The following is an 18,303-nucleotide window of genomic DNA, read 5'->3' as shown; positions in this document are numbered from 1 at the left end:
GAGCCTTTTACACTACAAATTTCAAGCGTGCCAGGAACATTGCTGAGAACGGAATGGTCAATTTTTTTGTATTGTAAACCGGTCAAACATAATTGACCGTACAATCTGGACCACAGAAAGCAAAATCTTTCTGATATAAACATATACGTTAAGTTTCGTCAAAATCAGATGAAAATATGGGTATATAAAATGTGAAAATAAGGCGGCTATATAATGTAGGTTTATACAAATGTGTAAATGCTTTGGCATTCAAACTGCATTGCCTGGTTAAAAATAAAGTAAAATCACAGAAATATTATAAATTTAATGTTGTAGTGTTATATAAGATTCATTTTTAGAAATTGTTTAAATACTACATCATATTTCCTTTTCTTTGTTTTAAATTGTTTTATTAGTTTCACTCTCCATCAAGTTCTTAACAGTGGCATCTTGGGCAAACATGGATGAACTGATCACTTAAAGTTAGGGATTGGCATTTGATATTTAACAGGAGTTCCATGAACCATGAATGCTGCATTTTAGTGAAGCATATAGTGTCTCTATCTACCACGGCCTGATTAACCCTGTGTGGGGGTGGGGGGGGGGGACAAGACAATGGGAAGGAGGATTTCAGAGCAAACCTCAAAACCTATTATATTCGAAATAATGTATGGATGATCTCATATTTCCTGAAGAACTCGCGCCTCTATCAGAGGCGTAGCCCTGAAATATATATTGGGGAGGGGGGTCCGCAACCCTAACCCCTAACCCATTTTTTAAAACCCCTAAAAAATATAAACAAACACCATGTGGCCATGCTGTCTACCAAGACACCGCGTGCAAAAGCATTATGGTTACGTTGCTGGCTGAGCAGGTGATAAATATTTGGTTTAGACAGTAATGTTTTTGAGTACCTACATGTACATGCGATTCACTCTGATAAGTGGCAGAAAAAAATTAACAAAATATTACTGACAGGCTAACTAGACACAATTTTATGGAACACAGGTACTTTTCACTTCACACATGTTTCCAGGATGATTATCTCTGTGTTTTATTTTAGCAGTATAAACCATATTGGGATATGTACAGGTTTTATACAGATAGAATCTTAACTAATCCAAATAATTGTTGTAAATAAATAGGAGTTTGGACCTACTATGTAAATTTTTTGGGGGGTCCAAGTATATTCAGGCCCCCTCAGAAAAACAATTGGGTTTTAGAAAAATTAACAATAACTTCAACTTACCAAAGAAGAAGCGATGAGGCTCCACCCAAAGGAATAAAACATGGCGTTACCTTAAAATAACGCCCCAGATGCTTCTCTGTTCGTTTTGACAGAATTTTAACCAGCATAGTTTAATTATAATAAAGACGTCTTACCTCCCCGAATAAAATTTAGAAATTCATTTTTAATCATATACACGTGCTCCCCGATAGTCTTCGTCATCATCCAGACTAATCTGTTCTTGCTATAGTGGGCTTCACGCTGTGTCCAGGAATCATATGGCGGGAAAATCATCGTGCACGTGTTTCAGTTCAGTCTTTCCAGTAACATTCCATCAATATAATATGAGAAAGGCTGGAAAATAATTATCAACATATACCGTATAATAAATGCCGTAATGATTTTGGGGAAATGAAATGAAATACCTCTTAGACTACTATATAGCGATGCAGGCGATGAGGACATATAATGTTCCCCGGTGAATGCCGATTCCGCCTACTACTACTAGCCTACTCTTTTCTTGCGAATTTCAACTGCCATTGGTTCATTCGTCCATGTCTGCCAACGTGTAGGCCTACGGGACCGCGGTTTTACGTCCTATCCAAATTATAAGACTGCCGCACCCTTATTAAAGAATGCTACCATTGCTAGTGTTATTTTTTTTTCTTTTTGGGGGGGACGGGGTGGGTGTGTGTGTGTGTGTGGGGGGGGGGGGGGGTCCCCGTTTTCTATAGTCTAGGCCTATAGGATGAATTTTAGTATTCCAGCAGAGGCTCAGTGGGCGGATTCTTCAACATCTAATTTACATTATGTCAGATGTTAGAAACGAGAGTGGTAAATGGAAACGAAAGTAGTGAAGATCTTGTTTGATTGGCTTAGACTTTTTGGGTTCAAGCAAAGTTCAGTGTTACTGTTACAATCAATTATGGTTGATTTCGAGTGCTACAAAGTCTATCAAGAATAATGCCGGGATTTGTCAGATGCCAGGAGAATGAAGCTCTCGTTGTTTCGGGTTAGTAGGATCATGGCAAATCTTTAAAAAGCTGCATCTGCAGATCTCAGAATGTCAGGTCGTGATTGCAGCAATTAAAATTGGGAGAATGTGGATGACTAGGGCGGGATGGAAGATTCCGTTATATTGTAAATACTCGTTAAATGCTGAAACGTTCAACGGACGGATGCCAGAATCCAATTCATTAGCAAATGTTAGAACGTGCTAAAATGATTCATCAACTATTTTACTAGACTACCGATGGTCATGTTTATATACTTCATAACGAAACATTATTATTGCAAAGAGGACGGCGGAACAAGAGTTGATTTACGGTGACAAAAGTATAAATCATTCTTTCACGCTCGCTGAAAGGGGCATAACTTCTGTATAATTTTATAGGTATCAGACCACAGTTATTGTTATCTGAATTTGGCAGTATTGATATTGACTGGAATGGATATAGCTTCCATATCAGCACTATCTAACCCAAGTAGTGTCTGTTTCAGAATCGAATACAAAATGTGGATCATTTTGTCGCCTATAACCGGACCGAATCAAATCTTTGCATGCAGGTATATAAATTCATTCAATTAGCGGCCTTGATCTGATGCTCAAAGCATCAAATCTTTTCAAGACCATCACGGAAGGGTAGTTGGCATAGCAAACTTCCATTTCATACCATTATTAACATAAAGTTATTATACGTTAAATATACATTATAGATAATGAAAAATGAATATATTGAAAATTTCAGTCTAATTTTTATTACTTTATTTTGAGTGAAGTTATGATTGGTTGAAGTTTTGACAAGATACTGTTGACTTAAAAGTACCATTGCTATCATAATAAAGAAACTCTTGATTATCCATTTGAGTCATGTGGCATGGTTTTGATTCCCCGCTTGTAGGCCTACATGATAAGAAGTAGGGTCGTCTGTCCAACCCCGTGGGTTTTCTCTGGTTCCTCTGGTTTCCTCCCACTGCTGAAGACACCCATGCATAAACAAATTATTGAAATAAAAATTGAACGATACCTTAGTTCCAAAATGACCTAGTTTGTGTTGAGTGGAGTAGAGGTTGAACACTCTCTCTCTCTCTCTCTCTCTCTCTCTGACAAAATGAGTGGGAATGCGCAAAGTCTAATAATGAGCTACAGACAAAAACAAGTGAAAATGTTGATTTTGATCGAAATTGAGATTTTCACAAGAATGAGTCTATAAATTATACTAACTATATTGACCCAAAAGATTTAAAACAGCAATAAAGCATCTTAAAACACCTTTATATGGATGTTTTGTTAGAGTACCGTATTCTTAAATCTTTCTTTTTTCTTAAAATCTCAGTGAAATTAGTTATTTTTTGAGGCACGCAGCCAATCCTTACGTAATACTTGGCATCGTTGTGAAGTCGTGAATCACAAGTTATAATTATAAATATGGCCAAAGTATTACTGATAATCCCAATCTTAACGAATACAAACAAATTTTAAAACCCATAGAATACGTAAAAATTCTCATCCCAGACACTCCGCGCTGTGCATTGTGGTATTATGGCTTCGTTGTGCGTTTATCATTCTATCATTCTATCTTGGGTTCAGATTCTGATGCCATTGCGGTGCCTGAAAATAACAGTTGACCTATTGTACATGCAATTTACCTTGTTGAACCTTGTTTTACTTTGTTGAACTTGTGAATGTTCGAATGACAAGAGTTATAATCGGATCTGTATGAAATTTATATGCATTATTTGAATTAGTAAAATGAGAAAACCTGTCGAATTTCAACAATTTCTGAAAATTACTTCCAGAGTTAAGGATCTTGTTTCAGTTTGTAGAACCTTGTGAACCCTCAAACAACGAAAATTATAATCTGATCTGTATGAAATTGTCTTGCAATATTAAGTGTAGGGAGACTGCACCACACATAATTTACACAAAAACAAATATACGGACAAGACACAACACGCAGAAATCACAAACAAAGGAACAATTCAAATTATTGCCCCCAAATATCTACAAAAGAAAAAAATATGCGACAACCCTTGTCGGATGATTTAGTTGCTGTGCAGGGGCGGATCTAGGAATTTTGAAAAGGGGGGGGGGGCGCCGCAAAATGAGGGCACTGACCGTGGAGACGGGGCACGCCGCTGAGAGGGGATTTATTCGTCATTTCCTTGCATCTGTAGCCATTCCAAGAGCTATTTGGCTGATATTTTCGTCTAAGTAAACGTTCGGAAATCGTTGAAAAAGAGCCTTAAAATCGAGCAAAAAAGCCAGTTGAACATGTGACTCGAAAATTGTCAAGGCGAGCGAGGCATTATGATGGGTAAAAAGACGAATCTATTCCCTAGCCACTTCACTATTTAAGCCTTGTAACTTGTACTTTGTACTGCCCACACATGAAACAATGCTACATCAAGTTGCACTAATGCGCGTCGATGATGGGCATGAGTGTATACGCCGCCGATTCCACAAGATGTCTGTCTATAGTCACTCTATAGGATTCGGGCACCGTCAGCTAAACAACAAGAATTCGTTTAAAAGTGGAAGCATTTTAATTAGATCAGAGTGGTGTGTTTGAATCTATGGTTTGGGTCATTTGGGATCCCTGCAACGGGTTGGGAACGGACATATTTGGGTCTGAGAAAGGGCACTTTCAGCAGTAAAAAAGGGCACTGTCTAAAATTAGGGGGGCGCACGCCTCTCACGCCCCCCCTTAAATCCGCCTTTGCTCTGGGTGTATGTTTCATTGCCTGGCAGCCTATCTTTTATTTTTTTTGTCTTTTAAGGTTGTGGTCTTCATAAACCGAAAATCCGCCTTTGCTGTGGGTGTATGTTTCATTGCCTGGCAGCCTATCTTTTATTTTTTTTGTCTTTTAAGGTTGTGGTCTTCATAAACCGAAAATAGTGAGTGATGGAGTAACTTTCATATGGCCAGGACTTCAGAAGGTGGACAGGTATTAAAAACTAACATTAGACATGATTCCTGTTACTAAATTATGGGGATGTTGGATGGCCAAATGGTAAGCGTGTGCGCGTTGTATCATAAGGTCTGGTTTCGATTCCCTGGTTGTACGTGACAAGGAGTAGGGTTGCCTGTCCAACCTCGTGGGTTTTCTCCAGGTCCTCCGGTTTATTCCCACTGCTAAATGAAATTGAACCATATGTTTGTCCCAAAATGACCTAGTTTGTGTTGAGTGGGCGTTAAACCCCATTTCTCTCTCTTTAGTAAATTATGGGAGCTGCTGTGGCTCGTTGGGTAAGATGCTTGCTCGCTAACCAGAAAATCTTGGGTTACCTCCTGGTGTTAGACTGTTAGCTGAGAAAGTTCCTCTGTTGTGGTTTCCTCTTGTCAGTAGTGCAGCGCTGAGGCTGAGGGCCTGGCAAGGACAGTGTCTAGTCATTAGGATGATACAAAAAAACAACAGGTCCAGTGTACACATTGGCATGCACATAAAAGAACCCTTGATAGTTGGAATTAGAAATAAAGTGTCGACTGTTGGGGCGCTGTCTGGGCAAAATTTCCCTCACATCACACTGCGTGGGGTATGGCCGTCTTCATTAGCCCAGTTGGTTCAGAAAAAAAGGATGTGAAATTTCATTTCATTTTCTTTTAGTTGAAAAAAGCTGTTTTTGAACATCTCAGAACTGTTTAGCAATTCATATTACATAAAAAAAATCTGTATTTTGTTTCTTCTAGATTGGTCACCAAACCTTTTGATATAAAAGTAGACCTCAAGAATCAGCCAACTCAAAACTCAACCGTATTAGTAAATCTTAAGGCCCAAGTTCAGGTAGATATTATTTGTATTGTTGAACTTTTCATGATCTAATGGGGTGGGTGAAGGGGGGCGAATGGTTTATCGTGGTGTTTTAGATCATAAGGTCTGTCATTGTCGAAAATTGTGGGTTTTCTCCGATTTATCAGGTTTCCTTCCACTGCTAGAGACTCCTAAGCCCAAGCAAATTATTGAACCATATAACTGTCCAGAAATGACCTAGTTTGTGTGGATATTAAAACCCCTTTATCCTTCAGGCTTATACTCTTCCCTTTATTGGGGAGTGGATGGCTGAATGGTTAGCACATGCGCGCTGTATCATAAGGTCTGTCATTGAGTCAACTGGCATGGTTGGGTTTTCTCCAGGTCCCCCGGTTTCCTCCCACTGCTAAAGATCACTACGCACAAGCAAATTATTGAAATAAAAAATTGAACCATATAGTAGTCCTGAAATGACCTAGTTTGTGTCGAGTGGACGTTAAACCCCATTTCTCTCTCTCCTCCCTTTATTGATTCTTTAGACCAAGTAAAAAATAACTGTGTTTATGGTTACTTGTCCCAAAAAATAGGGTCAGTCAGTCGAAGATTTGTTTTTTTTTCATTTTGTGGGATTTGTATTATCTATTTCTAGCTTAATTACTGAGTAAAGTTCTTGAAAATAATACCAAAATGTCAGTGTTGGAAGTTGCCCACAGAAAACCATGCTAAGACAAAGTTATAGAGCCTGGGAAATGAGACAAAATATTTAAGGTTGGCAACTTTGTTAATAAAAAATAGGATCAGCCGGGTTACCAAAAACACAGGTTTTTTCAAATTTGGCCTTGTCCCATATCATCTTATAACCAAGAGGAACATTTGGTTACGCATGGATGATAAGATAGAATGCACGTCTGAAGGAAATGTGTGTGTTTTTTGTTATAGATGAGAATTGGAACCGAGAACGAAGAGCTGTTACGTGAAGCAATTGGTTCATTTTTGTCTAAATCAGAAGAAGAAATACAAAAGACTTTACAAGGAACTGTCGAAGGAATCCTGTCAACGGCTTTAGGATCAATGACTGCCGAGGTACATTTAATTTAGGGTCCATTGCATCAACACTTGCATCCAAACAATTAAGCCTCGGAACTGGGTGGATTGGTTGAACGACACCACATATAGAATATGATAATATGAAATGATAAATTGAATAATGGTCATAGTTCAAGATCCATGGGCAGTTCAAGATTTATGCGTGGGTTATATGTTTGGACGCACGTGTTGAAATCTTGTAACGCTCCCTTAGTACACAATGGGGGTAGGGGGAATGGGATGTGGAGGGTCAATAACCTCCTGAAAAGTTTGTTTCTGGTCATTCAGCCCAAAATGGGGGTGGGAAAAGGGGATGTGCAGTTAGGGTCGCCAGAGAAAGACAAATTTTTGATGTGAAGCATTGGTGTCATGAGGGGACGAGCCCCATCAATTTCAGTGCTCCACAACATTTCATTCTTGAGTTATCCCCCTTTTCCAAAAACCTTGTTAGTGCTATAGAAATTACAGTTTTAACACATTATCCCCCCTTTTCCAAAGACTGGGGATAAGGGCTACAGTTTTAAATGCATTTGTTCCAACAGTTTTTAACAATTTTTTTTCAAATTCGATGTGAAACATTCAGATAGGATGAGGATGAGCTCTACCGATTTCCAAGTTCTCTGTCCATCTCACATAAAATGTGGGCGTATCTTGCAAGGCAACCCACTCTTTGACTTTTGAATATATTATATTATGAAATATCTAGATTGGTGTGCCTCTAAATACTGAAAAAATTTGGTGTCTTGCAACTTTATATATTTTGCAGGATTTAAAGTCTAAGGAAGAGACTTTTAAAAGTTCAGCATCTGAAGCTCTGTCTATGGAATGTATAAATATGGGTGTCCTTGTTGGGAGTATTAGTGATATTGAGATTTCTGATGACCATGTAAGTATATAAATGGTTCAACGTCCTACTGTTCTTCTCTGACAGGGACATACAGTGTGCTATGAGGGACATTTTGCCCTGACAGCGGCACTATGGCCTACTCTAATTTCAAATTCTAAAAGTCAAGCAAGTGTTCTTTTAGGTGCACGCCAAAGTGTACACAAGATCTCCGAGGAAATCAGGCTGGAAAATACCGGAAGTGAACCCAAGACCTCTTGGTTAGGGTGCCAGCATCTTACACACTGAGCCACTGTGACTCCCTGTATATTAATGAAAATGAAATAAAATGAAATGGGGTTTTAACGTCCTACTATTTTGCGCTGACTGGGCCAATGACGACAGGCAAACACCTACTCTTATTTCAAATTCCAACTGTCATAGGTTTCTTTTACAGGCACACCAATTTTCGAGCCCATCCAAATGACTAGACATAAACAACAAAGAAAACTATCAAGTGAATTAATAGCAACAGAAATATTTTATTGTTTTTATTTGTAGGGTTTTTATAAGAATTTAAAAATGAAAGAAATGAATGACAATCTTACTGAAATTAACTTGACTACAACATGATATTTGACTTAGGTGGCAAATAAGGAAAAAATAACATGCAATTTTAATCTGGCGCTGTATACATATATATGTACATGTCTTATTTAATTGGTATCCTGTTTGTCTGTTATAAGCAGCAGGGGATTATTAAAAGGGGTTTGTCCTTTCTGTCTGGTTGAGTTACCATGATGTTAAACCAGGGGTACACACTACACCACTTTGACTTGGATTTTTCTTTTAATAAACAATATTTCTATTCCATAAATATCTAAATTTGGATTGGGGAACAGGCTAGGCTTCTGTGTGTCCCCTATCTCTAAGCTTAAGTTGTACCAATGAATAATGCATTTCTATTTATGTTGTGAATAATTTTTTTTCTTCATTTCTTATAAATGGTGCTCTTAGTAAATGTTTACAGTATTACTAAATGATATTTTTAATTATTTATTTAAAAATTGTTTTGAATTTACTAAATATTACAATGTTAGTAAATGTTTACAATATTACTAATATGTAATGATATTTTCTAATTATTTATTTAAAAATTGTTTTGAATTATTTTTCTTTTATATTATTATTGGTAAGATGTACTTTTTTTTAAAACCAAATATTTAATCTATTGTATGTTATAAAAACTTATATTTACCTTTAGGCTTGGCAGGCTGAACCCTAGTGGAAGTGCCGGGTTTACCTGAACCCTAGGGCCCTAATATACTCTTCAAAAAAAGTAGGGATATTCAAAAACAATAAAAAAACTGCGAAAATGCACTGCTGTTTTTATAAGAGGTAACCAGTGTATGTTAATAACAAGCCAATTGCCTACACATGAACATAAACGCCCCCATTTCACTTGCAAAGAGATACACCGTCAAAAGTGAAAATGGAAGTTTTTGATTTTTGTCTTAATAATGAGTAATTGCTCCACCAATCCTCAGACATTCAGCAATTCGTTGTGTCATGGTCCTAATAAACCATCCAATCACAATTTGGGGCTACCTGACCCACTCCTCTTGCAGTGCCACAGCCATTTCTTGCAGTGTTGTCGGTTGACATTGATGTCGACGACACGTCTACCGATCAAATTAAACGTAACACACTAAAGCAAAGATATGCTAAACAGTAAATCTTATGCAAGAACCGATAGGAAAGCCAACATGGATAGATAATCAAGCACGCGGCAGCTTTCATCAACCCTTCCTTGAAGTGTCAAATTTGACAATGAGCCCCTCCCACGTGTATGGTGCTATTGCGTGTCGCATGTGCAGCTCAGTGGTTCTGTTGGGGTGATAGGTTCTTCATCTGTGAACATACTCTCAAAGCATGTCAAGTGTCCATGACTATTTATCATATCACAACCTGCATAGGTATTTGCATTTCAATATCCCCTACTTTTTTGAAGAGTATATATGGAGTCCCCGACCAAGGTGTATAATATTTTTGACACTGCCATAAGTCTTTCTTACATGCACTGTGGTCTTAAACATCTGTCATCATCCTCGGCTTTGCTCATTAGTGTTTAAAACACACTTTTTCTTCCTCTAGTCGTAAGAGTGGGGACATTGAGAGTTGCCTCTAAAGCGGGATAGCCTAAACCTTTCTTTGTCTAAATCCAACACTTTATTTACCTTTTAAACATTATAGTTAACTCTAGCAAGGTACTGAGGAGAGGATTTCAAGATTTCTAAAGGCAGGTTCATTTTGAGACTCTAGGCATATGTGCTGGATCGGGGGCTTGTCCAGGAATTTGAGCAAGAGATGGACCGGCTGGTTGGAGAGAATGTCAGGTTTTGTGTGAGGTGTTTGATAAAATCTGAATCCCTAAGACAATATTTCTGCTCATGTAGGTGCATAATAGGATTACACTGGAGTGAGGCAAAAATGGTGGCAAACAATACTTCATACGTTTGTTTGTTTGGGGTTATTTCAATGAATAAACGATATCTATGATGCAACAAATCCACTATTACTATAACTCAAAATAATTTATACCGATTTTTGATAACTTGTCATTCTTTATGCCAAATTGACATTTTTAATTTAGTAGGACGTTAAAGCCCATTTCATTTCATTTCATTTCATTTCATTTCATTTTTCATTTAAAATCATAACGTTATTGTGTCAAAATTCCCCTCAAAATGATTTTTTCAATCGAGGGATTTCTTGGAATACACAAATTAAGTCCCTTAATTGGTTACTGAAGGAATGCCTTTTAAACACTGGTAGAAAGTTGTTTAATAGATTTACTCACAATGTCCATCTTTTTTTTTTACATTTAAACAACATTATATTACACTATCTACTAGCTACATTATATTTAATCTGATATACAATTGTTTTATAAAGTTTGTATTGCGTTTTATACCTACAATTCATTTTATAATTGTATAAAACAAATTTAATAAAATCAGTTGAAATGTGCCTTTATTTTTATAGACCCACATTATGGGTGAGGTCAGAACAAAAAGTTAGTGCTAGTGTGTAGCACCACCGGTCGCCACATCCTACGTATGACCCATGCATCTTTTCTTACTACATATCTTAGTAACCTTGTGATCGTCTAGTATTTTCACCTGTCGTCTTTGCTAAACTTCATGTGTATTTACTTCCTTTCTATCTCAGTTAGTTAAGACATTTGTCTTTCCAGGAAAAACAATGCAACAGTTTGTTTTTATACGCCCACATAAAAATGTGGACGTATATTGCCGTCGCCCCCGTCCGTCCGTCTGTCGTTCCGTCCGTACGTCCGTCCGTCCATCGTCCACAATTTCTTGTGAACGCTCTAACGCCAAAAGTTATCATCCGATCTTTCTGAAATGTATATGCATTATTGAAATTAGTGAAACGAAGAAGCCTATTGAGTTATGGCCCTTGTTTCACTTTATTGAACCTTAAAAGTGAACACACTAACATCAAAAGTTATCTGCCGATCTGTATGAAATTTGCATGCGTCATTTAAATTAGTAAATTTCAGCAATTTCCGTTTATTACTTCTAGAGTTATGGCCCTTGTTTCACTTTGTTTAACCTTGTTATTAATGCTCGATTGATGAAAGTTATCATTCAGTATGTATGAAATTTATATGCATCATTTAAATTTGTGAAACAGAGGTCTATTGAATTAAATTATAATCTGATCTGGGTGGCTGAATGGTTAGCACGTGCGCGCTGTACCATAAAGTCTGTCATTGAGTCAACTGGCGTGGTTTCGAATCCCCGGTTGTACGTGGCAAGGAGTAGGGTCGCCTGTCCAACCTCGTGGGTTTTCTCCGGGTCCTCCAGTTTCCTCCCACTGCTAAAGACCCCTACGCGCAAGCGAATTATTGAAATAAAATTAAACCATGTGTTAGTCCCGAAATGACCTAGTTTGTGTCGAGTGGACGTCAAACCCCATTTCTCTCTCTCTCTCCTGCCTGGCAGCCGCTGGTTTCATTTTAAGTCTGATCCGTCAATCAAACATGTCATTGTCATCAGACCAAGAACTAACTATTTTTTATAATGAGGAAGTACACCTCGCCAAATACAAGAGTCGCATTTCTGAACGACTGTGGGGGCACATCAGCTAGCCGTAAACCTAAATCAGAATATTGTACATGTATTTCAAAAATTGCAGAAAACTCAAATTCACCCAAATTTTTGTTAAATTTTGTTTTTTCGCTTATAGGAAAAGAACAAACAGACATTCTGCCCAAACGTACCGATGATAAAACATGGGCTAACACATTCAACAGTCTCTTTGTCGAGAAAATTGAAAATATTAGACAAGGCCTTGACATGGAAATTTCTGATATGAATAGTCCAAACATAGACAATTATTCAATTAGGTTTGTTAGTGATTAACTGGTTGCCTTTGACGCGTTCACTGAAGAAGAGATCAAGGAATTAATATCAGGAAGCAACGACATGTGCGTTGGACCCTGTGCCCACCAACATTCTGCTTTAAAAACATTAGTATCTGTTATTTAACGGATTATAAATCTAACCTTGGAATCTGGCACATTTCCTAGAATTTGGAAGTAAGCAGTTGTGAAGCCACTAATCAAAAAGTTCAACCTTAACGCCAAACAATTTAACAATTATTGACCAGTTTCCAATTCCGGATAGAACATTGTACTACGAATTTCATTTGGTTTTGAAGGAGAGGGACGATCACTTGTAACGATAGACCTGATATCGAAGCTTGAACCTCCAACATTTCAAACGATTAATACGAATTTGGTTTCATAAGTTGAAGTTTGGGAGAAAGTTTATGTAGCACAGCAAGTCCACCGCCTTTTGGGTTAGATCTACTTCATATGATCAACTTCAAGTTTGGTCAAAGATGACGAGATGTAAACAGGGCTAGTGCTAATCCCAACCCTAACCCCCACACTGGACCTAGCCCTAACGCACACCCTAAACCTAACCTACAATCTCGGCAATAATCTCGTGCCCTAAATTTACACCCTAACCTAGAGCCGTCATTTCTTTGATGATTGATTCATCACCGTTTACTTTTAGCCACGATTCGGTGTCAAGATCATCCTCAAGTAAAGTATCATAATATGTTGATACGTGAAGACTAAAATTTAGGAAAGACTTGGGTTAGATTAGAGTTCCTTAAATTTGTCTATTTTCCGGGAGGTTCCTTGGAGTTGAAATAACACGTATTCGAAGCTTCTAATTATTTCTTCCCCCTCGATAACCTCTTCTCTTTTATTTAGTTGAGACTACCTGAGTTCAGGGATACGCATGCATTCCAATAGTCGCGCGTTTATTGTTTTTTTTGTTCATGCACGTCAGCTTTAATAAGGAATAAATCTTCTGTGCTGGAATTATTAAAGGTTCAGTGAGTATAATATGTTTAAACAATTGGCGAGTAAAAATCTGTTCTTAATGAGGCAGTTTTATGGTCTGTCCAGAAGTACAAGAGCATCGCTAACGCTGGAATATACGTCCACATTCCAGCTTTGATTGATATGGTACTTTTTTAAAATGAAGAGAATGAAATATGAAATGTCTGCAATGATTGTGGACAAGAGGCACAAGTTCTAAGGTAGACAAAGGAAAAGAATTGCTAGCTATTTATCACCTGTAAAATTTTAATTCACATGAATGTATAATAATATACCAATATGAATAATACCTGTCTTGGTTTTAGAAAAAATAAATATTTATATGTATCTATGGTAACATCTATTTTACATCTATAGATTAAAGGGAACACAGAAAGATATGACCAAAACGCTCGCCTACCATTGAAATACAGCAGCGAGTATACCCGATTATGTGTTCCACTGTCGACACAGTAGGCCCAAGGCAAAATTAAAACTCAAATTAGTAAACATGCCGATACCCGCTTAATCTTTCGGGAGAAAACGCGCATATGTGCAACCCAAATCAACACTTTAAAAAACAAAAACAAATCAAATTGGTTTAGCTCGTCTACGTTGAATACGGTAAACAGTTTAGCTACTCTACGTTGTGTAAACAGTTTAGCTGCTTCACATTGTGTAAACAGTTTACCTCCTTCACGTTGTGTAAACAGTTTAGCCACTTCTTGTTGTGCAATCAGTGTAGCTCCTACACGTTGTGTAAACAGTTTACCTCCTTCGCGTCGTGTAAAGAGTTTAGCTACTTTTTGTTGTGCAATCAGTTTACTGTTTAGTTCCTTCGCGTTGTGTAATCAGTTTAGCTCATTCACGTTGTGTAATCAGTTTAGCTTCTTCTTGTTGTGTAATTAGTTTAGTCCCTTCACGTTGTGTAATCCCTCGGGATTTTATTTAATTATGTACTTTTACTAGGTACTCGATATAAAACTCTAGTTAACACGATATGAGAATCAACACTTGCCCGAATATTTTGACCAGAAATTGTTCAGAATATTCGGGCACGTGTTGATGTCGTTCGAAAGAAATATAAAACAGTAGAATGCAAATGGATACCATCCCATTTGGGCATAGTAGTAAATAAGCCTGCAGACAAAAATGCACCCCCCCCCCCCCCAGCTCGTACGCCTATGAATGCATCTGTTCTTGACCTGGACATCAATATAATTAACAATAAATTTAATGTCGGTATTTTCGACAAAACGGGTAAATTTGGTATTGAAGTAATAAAATACCCTTCAATTTATAGTAAAATACCAGATACCACGCTATATAGTGTTTTCAATTCACAGGCATTACGATTTTTGACAATATGTAACAATAAAGAACTATTTCTTTCCCGAATAAAATCTCTTTATTTTAAATGCACTGCCAAAGGCCGTACACAATTACGCATTTTAAAAGAAATTTCGAAACTTCCATTTCTTCAACATACAAAGTTTGACAGTTCTTATAAGTATATAACCGACTACATATTGGATAATGATCAAATTTAAATTTTATTTTAAATTTTCTTTAGTTACCTAATCCTGTCTGAATTATCCCCCTTTTTATGCCTTTATAAATACACTTACATAGTATGATTTCTTCAGCATACCTGTTTTGCATTTCTTGTGTGTGGTATTATATTAATATATTATAAATTGTACAATTTGTACAGTTTATAGCGTATGCCCTTCTTCATTAGCCCAATGGGGGCAGAACAGTAGGGCATTACACACCATTTCATTTCTTTTTTTTTACGTCTCTGCACCAATCGGACTATTGAAGATATTATAGGCATGCTCTATACAGAGTGCTATGATGGAAATATTCAATGGACAGTTAAGTGGCATTTCTTCATCGAATTTCAACTGTGAAGGGTTCTTTTATGTGCACGCCAGTGTGTACACAGGAGCTTGTGTTTTTGTCCCATCTACACAACCAGATACTGCTCTTTGTCAGGCCCTTCGTCCTGCACTACTGAAAGGGAGTAACCATGCTGCAATATCCCGGGGAACTTTCTTGAACAACACCAGGACCAGTGTACATAATCATAATAGTGGTCAAGGATTTTTTTACTGTTTTCTGTTCGTATTGTTTAATCATGTTTTCCACGACTGTCATATAATACAGCTCCGTTAAATTTGTTTAAAAAATTATATATTGTGATGACGTTCCATTGTAGATTTCAGCAAATATTTATACAGTTCATTCACATTTGAAGTTAGCTGCGGATTGGCAATAGTTTTGATTGCAACATGTTCTTGTCTTCATCCACGGATCCAGGGTTTTTACTTTGCTTTTCCACATAAAGCAAGCGGATTCTTTTTCCCCACGTTTTTTTTACTATCCGCACTAATGACACCAAACATCAGTTAGCCGGAGCTCCTGTATTAACTTGTTTTTATTTTGACAAAGGGGGAAGATGATCCGTTCTCTCTTCTCACGACATCGATTTTTAAAACCATTTTTTAAAGCGACTTTTAGATATTCAAGGACTTGTTTTTTATGTTCTTACCCAATTTCCTTTTTATATTTTATTACGTCTTCATATGTAAATAACTTAATAAAATCAATCTGTCCACATAAAAGATCCCTTGGCAGTTGGAATTCGATATAAGAGTAGGCGATAGTACCGCTGCCCGGGTAAAATTTCCCTCATAGCACACTGTATGGCGTATGCCCGTCTTCATTAGTCCAGTATAGGAGCAGAACAATAGGACGTTAAACCCCATTTCATTTCATTTCATTTCATTTATAATGTATTGAACGTTGTATTTTTAATAAACAACAGAATTGAGACAACGTATTTTGTTTTCTGTTCTTATAATTTAGGAATTCAGTTTTATTTGGTCAAAAAATTTGGGGTTCTCTAGACATCATCATGTATGCTCAGCGCCTAGTAACTTTTAATTAGAGAGCAATATCAGTTTTTGCGCACGACAGGTTCACCGCATACTTAACGCCCGAATTAATTCCAGTACGAAATGCCATATATTGGACTGATACAGTATCGTCGCGTGTATATTGTAGCTCTGATCCGTTGTAGTCCTCAGTGGCTGGTCTGAGTAATACACTGGTATTTGTCCAATTTATCCGAAATGGTGTATATTGTTTAGGATTTAACAAGAATCGCGTATCAAAAGTTCTTGATTTTTCAGACCCCCCGTTTTCTACTCTAAGTGTTGTTTTACTGTTACCGTATCCGCCAATCACCAACTCATACACCAAAGTAGAAATATTTGTAGACTTAAATAAACCGATTACTGCATCCTTACAGCCCTTTATCCACACAACTTCCGATTGCTTGTCGTGGATATTTCTGAATTCTGTGTAAGGGGACCCCGCTCCGATATAAATTATTTCACAATTTATCAAATAGACACCACAGATTAAAACAATAAACCAAGGCCACCACAGAACAGCCATTTCATCCTCAGACGGTGTTTATTAATTAGTGCAGTTAATATAAACGTCTAACTGAGCATTAAAATCTGACAATGCTATTCGCAGTTGATTTCTAAATCCAGTTCCAAGCTGATAATAAACGCAATTAATCCAAAAATGATGCTTTAGAAATCAAGCAGCACTAAGCGGATTATAAAAACAAATTTAGCCAAAGACGATGCTTTCTGTCTTAGAAATCCATTGCTAGGCCGTTTAATAATTCAAATTCAACTTTATAGGATGCTTTCTGTCAGAGAAGTCAGTAGCCGATAAACAATACAAATTCAGTCTTATTGGATGTTTTCTGTCATAGAAAGCCAATAAATAAAACAAATTATGTCTTAGAATTAAAGTAGCTAAGTCTCTAACTCAGTATCATCCAAAGTCTTTGACATCGAAAACACGAATTACTTGTCAATTTAAATCAACATTGGCGTTGTTATCGTATCTTGAAAAGATGGGCTTCTGATATCCAATATTTAAGACAAAATAAACATTTTACCATTGGTACACGAATTGTATACCATAATGCGTTTCAGCTCCATTTGTAATAGGGGACTCGAAGAACGAGGCTAGACATATTCCACAAGTCATGTCAAACGGTGAAGCCATATTCTTATCTGGAGAGCATGCGCAATAAATACTATCGGCGTAGACTGGAATAACCAGACGCTACAGATAGCCATTCGATTGACACTTCTGGCGTATTTCGCCGAACATAACTGATTTGAAATTAGAGTAAAAACGGAAACGATTGAATATAAATCAGTTTATATACATTCATATTACATTATTATATGCGTTGCGACCCATTTGTGTCAATTTCTAGGTCCCAAATATTAGCGATTTAGCTCCTTTAACCTCAATGTACATTGACGGTAATACTCCTAAACCGTCATTGGTCAAACAGCCTCTAATAGCAATGTCCCACAACAATTATTAAACATGCATTATGTAAGAGCAAAATCTGCTAATTACAAGTCTTTCTTTAGGCCTGAAATGTTATCTAAATTATCAATTAGACATTAATTAACTTATCCAGACCACAATAAACTCTCGATGTCAAGGCTAGTCTTCCATGTAGGCTGGATTAGATTCCTATATGCCGCTATAAACGGCCAAAGATAATTAAATCAGAAAAAATGGATAATCGAGACTATGCTGTTTATATTAATGATTTTAGTAATGATAACCGAGACTATGCAAAAATTTCTCCGGTTTCTTTCTCGGCTCTTACTGGATCAATTTGACTGAAATTTTCAGCAAATTACCTTTACACTATCTAGTTTTTAACTATTATAGCGAGAACTGCCATCTCCTTATCTTATCTCCCATAATGTATCTTTAAATATAACTCTTTCCTGGATAGTTTAAAGATACATTCGCACCAAAGTATTTTATAGGGTAGTTATTTCCAATATAAGTATGGCATATTTGGAATGTAGAGACACCCATGAGTCTTACTAGAAAAAAATTGTATAGAACAAAAATGTAAGAATGTCCCTATCGGCGAAAGGAGTGTTTTATGTG

General features: G+C 37.0%; 1 long non-coding RNA gene across 2 annotated transcripts; it reads left to right on the top strand.

Annotated features, from left to right (window-relative positions):
- Window positions 1–2,101: 2,101 nt before the first annotated feature.
- Window positions 2,102–10,836, top strand: LOC126829862 (uncharacterized). Of its 2 annotated transcripts, none has more exons than XR_007683564.2 (6): window positions 2,102–2,219; window positions 5,080–5,155; window positions 5,899–5,992; window positions 6,899–7,042; window positions 7,812–7,931; window positions 8,430–10,836. It is a non-coding gene; the product is annotated as an uncharacterized LOC126829862 (long non-coding RNA). The 2 variants fall into 2 exon arrangements; XR_007683565.2 differs by having other exon boundaries at window positions 8,326–8,454.
- Window positions 10,837–18,303: the final 7,467 nt, after the last annotated feature.

This window comes from Patella vulgata, chromosome 8, assembly GCF_932274485.2.
Source record: "Patella vulgata chromosome 8, xgPatVulg1.2, whole genome shotgun sequence".
NCBI classification, from domain to species: domain Eukaryota; kingdom Metazoa; phylum Mollusca; class Gastropoda; family Patellidae; genus Patella; species Patella vulgata.
The sequence above is the reverse complement of the archived record's forward strand: the minus strand, read 5'-3'. Positions and strand labels throughout refer to the sequence as shown.